A 7,096-nucleotide genomic window follows, 5' to 3' on the forward strand; every position below is an offset into this window, starting at 1 on the left:
CTGCTCTGCATCCCCAGAACCAGAACCAGACGAGGAGAAGCAGCATTCAGTTTCTACGCACCACAGATTTGGAACAAACTTCCAGAAAACTGTAAAACAGCTGAAACACTGAGTGCCTTTAAAYCTCAACTTAAAACTCACCTGTTTAGAGTTGCTTATGGCTAAATTAGGGTTAGAGTGCGTCTTCCATGTTTTTATGTCTTTAATGTTTTTAATTTCTTCTTCTTTCTTTTCGACGTTTTAATGATGTAATGTTTTTGGGGGGTTTTTTGTTTTTATTTTTATTTTGTTTTTTTATTTTTTTTTAAATCTCTCTTTCTCACTGATTTCTGTTTTTATTTTAATTATGTAAAGCACTTTGAAATGCCTTGCTGCTGAAATGTGCTATACAAATAAAATTTGATTGATTTGATTGATAACTACCATCATAGCTATAGAACAAACTCTTTGTACATTGGAATAAAACAAAAAATAACTTGTTCTTCAAACAGAGGGTATTGGGGTGCTGTGGTGGTGCAGGGGCAAAGCACAACCCACGTATTGAGGCCTTAGTCCTCGTGGCGGTGGTCACAGGTTCGATTCCCGGCCTGGTGACATTCGCCACATGCCTTCCCCCTCTCTCATTGCCCTCCTTCCTGTCGAACTACTTTTAAATAAAGGCCAGAGGCAACAAAACCTTAAAAAAAACAGAGGGTATAATGCCTGGCCAGTATGTTGTTACTCTGAAATACTGATTGAAAAACTAAAACGGAATTACTTATTCTTTAACTTAAAGAATAAGTTCTTTCAACAATAAAATTTTTTGCTGTGATTGTGTCAGCCATCTGGGAAATGGAGCGAAGGTGTTTTGAAATATATCTTCCGTCATACAGGAGACATGGAGAAGTTTGACAGTGAAAAGGAAAACGGCAGCAGAGGTCAGTAAAGCAAGTATGATGGAGTTTTATGGCCAGGCTAAGAGATTTTAATTTTCAAATACAAGAATACAGTCATAATACTCTGAGAACCCAATTGTATTGGCAGAATAATTTAAGACGCAATATTGCCGGAAGAAAGTCGTTAAATTAAAAAGCTTCTTAGAGTGATATGTAACGTGACCCGCTCAGCAAGTCTGGTTCTTTCTATTAGATAAAAAGTTGTGTAAACAATCATTTCAAAGTCCTGGGGCTGAAAATTTGCTTCTGATGTGCTAAAACATTTAGTATTTACTTATTTGTTAAACCAGTACCAACTCTAACAGTGGTCCCCAAACTACGGCCCGCGGGCCGGATCCAGCCCGCCTCCACATTTGGTCCGGCCCCCTGAACAATACCAGAGAGCATTCAGATTTTTTTTCATATGTTGTATTTTCCGGTTTATATGTGGATTTTTCTTCAACCACCAGGGGGCTCTTTAGCAGGAAGTGTGTCCTGTAAACTGTGGGTGTTTTGTTTTGCATGGTGCATTGCTGCCATCTGTTGGACTATTAGGGAACTGCTTGACTTTTATGTTATTTAATCAGTACGGTTGTTTGCTAGGGGTAGAGCAGATGAACACACGTGTTTGTTATGAACGCCGCATTCCAAGCAATGCCTGTTAGTAGCAGTTTATACTTCAAAACGAGCCTTTATGTTAACATATGAGGAATTCATATGTTAAAGTTACTTTCCCTCAATGGAATATATACTAGTCATTTGCACTTTTTCTTTTTCAAACTGAGTCTTGATTAAATGTTACTGATAAACTGATTTTGGAAATTATTTTGAGAGTTAGAACAATAAAACAGTGGTTTTGATAATGTCATACAATGTCGGAGCCAATGGTTTGTACAGATAAATTATAAAATTATTAAATATGAACAGATTTGCAATAGTATTTCAATTCTGGGGAGCGAAGGTATGAGAGAGGATGGTGTGAAAAAAATTATGATCCCCCAGGGGGGCATGACAGAAAATAATTGAGAAACACTGCTGTAGGCTAACATGGGTCTTCATGTGGCTAAAGTTGCCAAAGCAAAGAACACGAGCACTGTGTCACATCAGCTAAGTTGCTAAATATTGCACATAAAGGATAACTGTGACTAACATATTAGCTTTTAATTTGCTAGATTAAAATTGAAGGGAAAAAACCTATTTGTCTGTCTTTAAAATATGTTTAATATTAAGGGCTTAATAAGTTTAGCTAACATTCACTTACAGCAAGGTAGGATCGGCTTGAATTACTCATAGGTAACATTACAAAGAAAGAAAACATAGTCAATGTTATTTTCTCAAAGAAAATGTAAAGTTAATAAGACACATACCTCATATGTATTAGGTGTCGTCGGCTTCTTTTAAAACATGAGGTCTGGCCGTTATAACTTGTTATGTTGGCCCCACAAAATGGAAGATTTCTTCTTCACCAACACTGCATGCCTGTTCTTGCACTGCTGCCTCTCACTGGTGGAGAGGGTGCATTGCATTACTTTAAACAGTCTTAAATAAAGTTTAATCAGTAATACTTTTATAGCAAATTTATGTCAGATCATGATTTCTTGTTTAATGTCAAGTTGTCATAACAAAGACATTTTCGTCTAGGTCAATGTCAAGTTGTCATAATGGAGACATTTTAAATAATGTCAACTTTGTATTAAAAGTGTCATGATTTACCGAATGGCACTTTATGACAACAGTCATAAATATTTGTGAAGACTTATTCATGTTCATGACAGGCGTTATGTCATGTTTATGTCAGTGTCATATCAGTGTTATTCACACCCCGTCAAATAAAGTGTTATCTAAGATGAACTAGACCAGTGGTCCCCAACCCCCAGGCTGCAGACCGGTACCGGTCCGTGGGCCAATTGGTACCGGGCACACAAGGAATAATTAAATATTTCCGTTTAATGCATTATCTGAGTTTGAAGGATCTTTTATTTTGAAAATCCTTTAACCGGATTCTCTGTTATGTCTTGCGTGCCAACATTGAGCCCACAAGCAAAAAAATGAGTAAAGGCAATAAAAACATTGTACTGAACTGAGAGAACAATACAGTAAGAGACAAGGCTCTCAATATATATTTGATAACATAAGACTTGTTTTAGATTTATTAGATTACTCTGATTTAGTATCAGAAAAAAGTTTTATTCTCTTTCTTGACTTCCATAAAGCCTTTGATGCACTGGAACACAAATTTCTGTTTAAAACGCTTGACCTTTTTGGCTTTGTTGAGCAGTTTAAAAAGTTGATAGGCACTTTATATGCATTAATTAACAGTTCAGTTAAACTATCTCATGTAACCACCTGTAGATTTAATATTGAGCATGGAATTCATCAAGGTTGTCCGATTTCACCGTTTTTGTTTCTTTTACCTATGCAAATTTGAGCACTTTTCATAAAGAACAGCGACTTAAAGGGTATTCAAATTGCAGAGAGAGAAATATGTTTGAGTCAACTGGCAGATGATACGACTCTATTTTTAAAAGATTGTTCTCAAATGTTGCTATTAAGCTGCTCAATGATTTTTCCTCAGCATCTGGCCACAAACTTAATCACTCTAAATGCGAATTGCTTCCTATAAAACCCTGCCATGATGAAATGGAAATCTCAGGAATCCCTGTTAAACTTAAATATCTTGGTATCTCCATCACGAAAGAAGAAAACCAAAATGAAAATTGCTTTAATCCAAAAGAAAGTTAATATGTGGTTACAGAGAGATTTAGTCATCTCTGGTCGGGTCTTGCTGTCTAAAGCTGAAGGTCTCTCCAGTTTGGTATATGCTAGTTCAGCAATTGAGGTTTCCAATGAGATCATTTCAAAAGTAGATAAAATATTATTTGACTTTATTTGTAAGAAAAAGGTTAATCTTATTAGGAAAAATGTAATGATAAACAAGTTGTGCTCTGGTGAATTCAATGTTTTAGATTTTCAACCTTTAAAATTAAGTGGATCAAAAGGTATCTTCTAAATCCAAACTCTGTATGGAATTTTATATCCACATATGTATTTGAGGTGTTAGGAGGTTTGTCTTTTCTTTTAAGATGTAACTATAGTATTGAAAAAATCCCAGTTAAACTTTCCAACTTCCATAAAAAGCTACTTCTATGCTGGAATTTAATACATAAACATAACTTATCCCCACACAAATACTATATTTGGAATAACAAAGACATCTGCTTTAAACATAAATCTATTTTTCTTAAAAAATGGTTTGACAAAAGTATTGTTTGTGCACATCAACTTTTCAACAAAGAAGGTAATACTTAGTCTTATCATGAATTTCTGACCACATATAATTTTCCTGTACTGCCTAAAGAATTTGCAATCATATTTGATGCTATCCCTTCTGGGGTGAAAAATTTTATTGTCGTCCTCTGTTCAACACCATACTGATTACTTAACAGAACAATTGGTAACTCTGACCCATTTTTAAGTAGTAAAACTAATAACAAATGTATTAGAGAACTAATAATAAAAGATCATATAAGCAAACCAGCTTCTACTTTTTTGGGACAATATATTTAATGATATTTGCTTGAAAGATGTTTGGTTATTGCTGAAGAAATACTTGACTAATAAGATGCAAGAAATGTCTCATAGATGTTATCCTGTTAATAGTAACCCACCGGTCACAATAGTGACCAAGAAATTTATTTTACTTTCAAGGACTCCAAAATGCTTCCTGGTTTAAGGTTTAGTTAATGTTAAGCAAATATTGAAAGTTTAGACTGTTTGGATAATACTTATGCGGTATCACATGTTTAGAGTAAATTATCACATGAATAGAGCTGTTTAAATCTTGGTTGCACCCTGGCGAGAGAAAGACTGCCACAAACCTCCCAAAGAAGAGGCTAGTAATGTATGTTTAAATAAACATACAACAAAGATTTTTGGTGCACATCATCTTTAAAGTGTCTAGTTATGATATACACCTTTGCCTTTACAAAACTTGGTTTGGTGTGTGAGCAGGATGTGTAAACATGTTAACGGTCACAATAGTGACCGGTGGGATAATACATTTTACCTAGGTCCGCTTATTTAAATGCATACCATATTCTTCCAATTCCTTTTTAAGATTAATTTTGAGTGTAGTTCTTGATCTGTTAGACTGAGTGATAGCCAGACAAAGCATACAACATTGAAGTTGTGAGAAAAATGGAATCCTTATTGATTTTGATAGTGGTGGCTTAGACATGGACTGTATGGGGAAGATGGGCCATTTTTAATGCATATGATCAGTTCATGGGAAAAGAGGATGATCTGACCCTTCAACAGTCATGTGGCACTCTGTTACCACTTGCAAAAGTTTATGATGAAGGGACAACTGTCTCTCTGATGTACCTTTTAAAACTAAAGAGGATCCAAATGAGACTGTCACAAGACGGGAAATTGCTGATCCACTAGAAAGACAACAATATTTTCCTAGTAGAAACAAAGATGAGAAAGGACTAAACAGAGACTGATGTCAAATGAGCACATGAGAGGTGTAGACCTTCATGAACAAAACCCCTCAAGCTGCAGAGTCATGATCGGGTCCAAGAAGTGGTGGTGGCCCATCTCAAAAGCGCACTTGTAAATAGGATGACTGTAGTTTAGGAGGTTGGAGTTTATCTGGTAACTGGTGGGTTGCCTGCTGGGACCCCCACTTTGTCTGTGTCAGTCGTTGTGACCTTGATCAAGAGGACGATTCACCCACCATGCCAACTGGTGGTAGTCAGAGGAGCTGGTGGTGCCAGTGAATGACTGCCTTACTTATGTCAAGCTGTGTCAGGGAAGCTGTAGCTACAATCTAGTAGCTTACTGCTATCAGTGTGTGAATGTGTGTGTGTGTGTGTGTGAATGGGTGAAAGATTAAATGTGGTGAAAAGCATTTTCAGGTCATTTGGACTTGATAAAGAACTATACAAGTACAGGCCATTTACTTTTCAGATATTATTTTACAAATGTGTCGTAGGAGGAACGACAGATTTGCTCATCGTGGTGTAACGGTTTGGGTTGTGTTTAAGGGAGGAGAGGAGGCGATAGACTCGACTGAACGGTTAGTAACTCACAACCACACTGGTACTGAGAATTCCACAGTGTCGTCCCTTTAATAAAATACTCTTCACCAACCTTACAAGCCCGGTTGAACGGCTGCTATACATTCATACATGAAATAAGCAGAGTCCAAGACAACCCGTAACATTACTGAACTTAAGAGAGCTACATGTCTGTCTCAGTTCGGGTATCCAACTGTAGCACGTGTCCCCACGCTCTCTACAGAGAAGCAGCGGTGCATACATGTGACATCATCAGAGATACTAGATACTACACAATTCCGACTATTACAATGGGTTGTGGCTTATTATCTTATGGAAAGGTTTGGTACAAGGCCAGTAGGTCATGGAAATTTATCTCAAATGGACACTTCTCTTCAAGTTATGACAAGATGTGACCAAGATGCTTACTGGTCAGTCAATGCAAAAATTGTTTCCAGAGATGTTGCTTTTGCACCACCCATGCCTTGGAGAAATTCAAGGCTTTATTGCACAATGAGTGCTTCAAGAAAGAACATGGGAAGTAAGGAAGGGATGAAATAACCCAAAATTGAAGAATATCAAGGTCCCCAATTGGTGAGAAGGAGCCAAACCACTGGCCTTTGATTCCAGGCCTGGGGATCTGGTATCTTGTAACTTCCAGGTGTGTCCCTGGTCCAACACACCTGAATTAAATGGATCACCTCCTCAGTATGCAGTCCAGTTCTCCAGAGTCCTGCTATTCACCTGATTCAGGTGTGTTGAAGCAGAGGCGGATGGAAAAGATGCATGACCCCGGCCCTCAATCCCTGGAGTTGGAGACTCCTGGACTACTTAGTCCTATTTAGTCTTACTTTATGACAGTGTGACAAATGTTCATTATTTTCAGAAATATAAATGAAAGCCTCTACTGTAGATGTAATATTTATGATCTTTGTTACTGTGATGACACTACAACTGACTAAGGTTCAATATAATTATGCATAAACACTCAAGTACTCAAATTTACCTTGGTTTAGAATATACAGATAGTCAAATTTGTACTTTACAGAGCAAATGTTGCACTAAAGTAATGCTGTGGCAAGATATATTCCAATAAAGAAACAATGTTCACATATTATGATC

At 36.9% G+C, this 7,096-nt stretch overlaps 1 protein-coding gene and 1 long non-coding RNA gene across 4 annotated transcripts in view; one reads left to right on the plus strand and one right to left on the minus strand.

Moving 5' to 3' along the window:
- The window catches only part of LOC103462329 (uncharacterized), a 9,985-nt gene extending 7,489 nt beyond the window's left edge, over positions 1 to 2,496 (minus strand). The window contains exon 1 of the long non-coding RNA XR_533329.2: positions 2,282 to 2,496. This is a non-coding gene — a long non-coding RNA (uncharacterized LOC103462329). The remainder of the gene's footprint in view (positions 1 to 2,281) is intronic.
- The window catches only part of ccdc102a (coiled-coil domain containing 102A), a 94,709-nt gene that overhangs the window by 56,932 nt on the left and 30,681 nt on the right, over positions 1 to 7,096 (plus strand). The gene's annotated exons all lie outside the window — the stretch shown is intronic.

This window comes from Poecilia reticulata, linkage group LG3, assembly GCF_000633615.1.
Source record: "Poecilia reticulata strain Guanapo linkage group LG3, Guppy_female_1.0+MT, whole genome shotgun sequence".
NCBI lineage: Eukaryota > Metazoa > Chordata > Actinopteri > Cyprinodontiformes > Poeciliidae > Poecilia > Poecilia reticulata.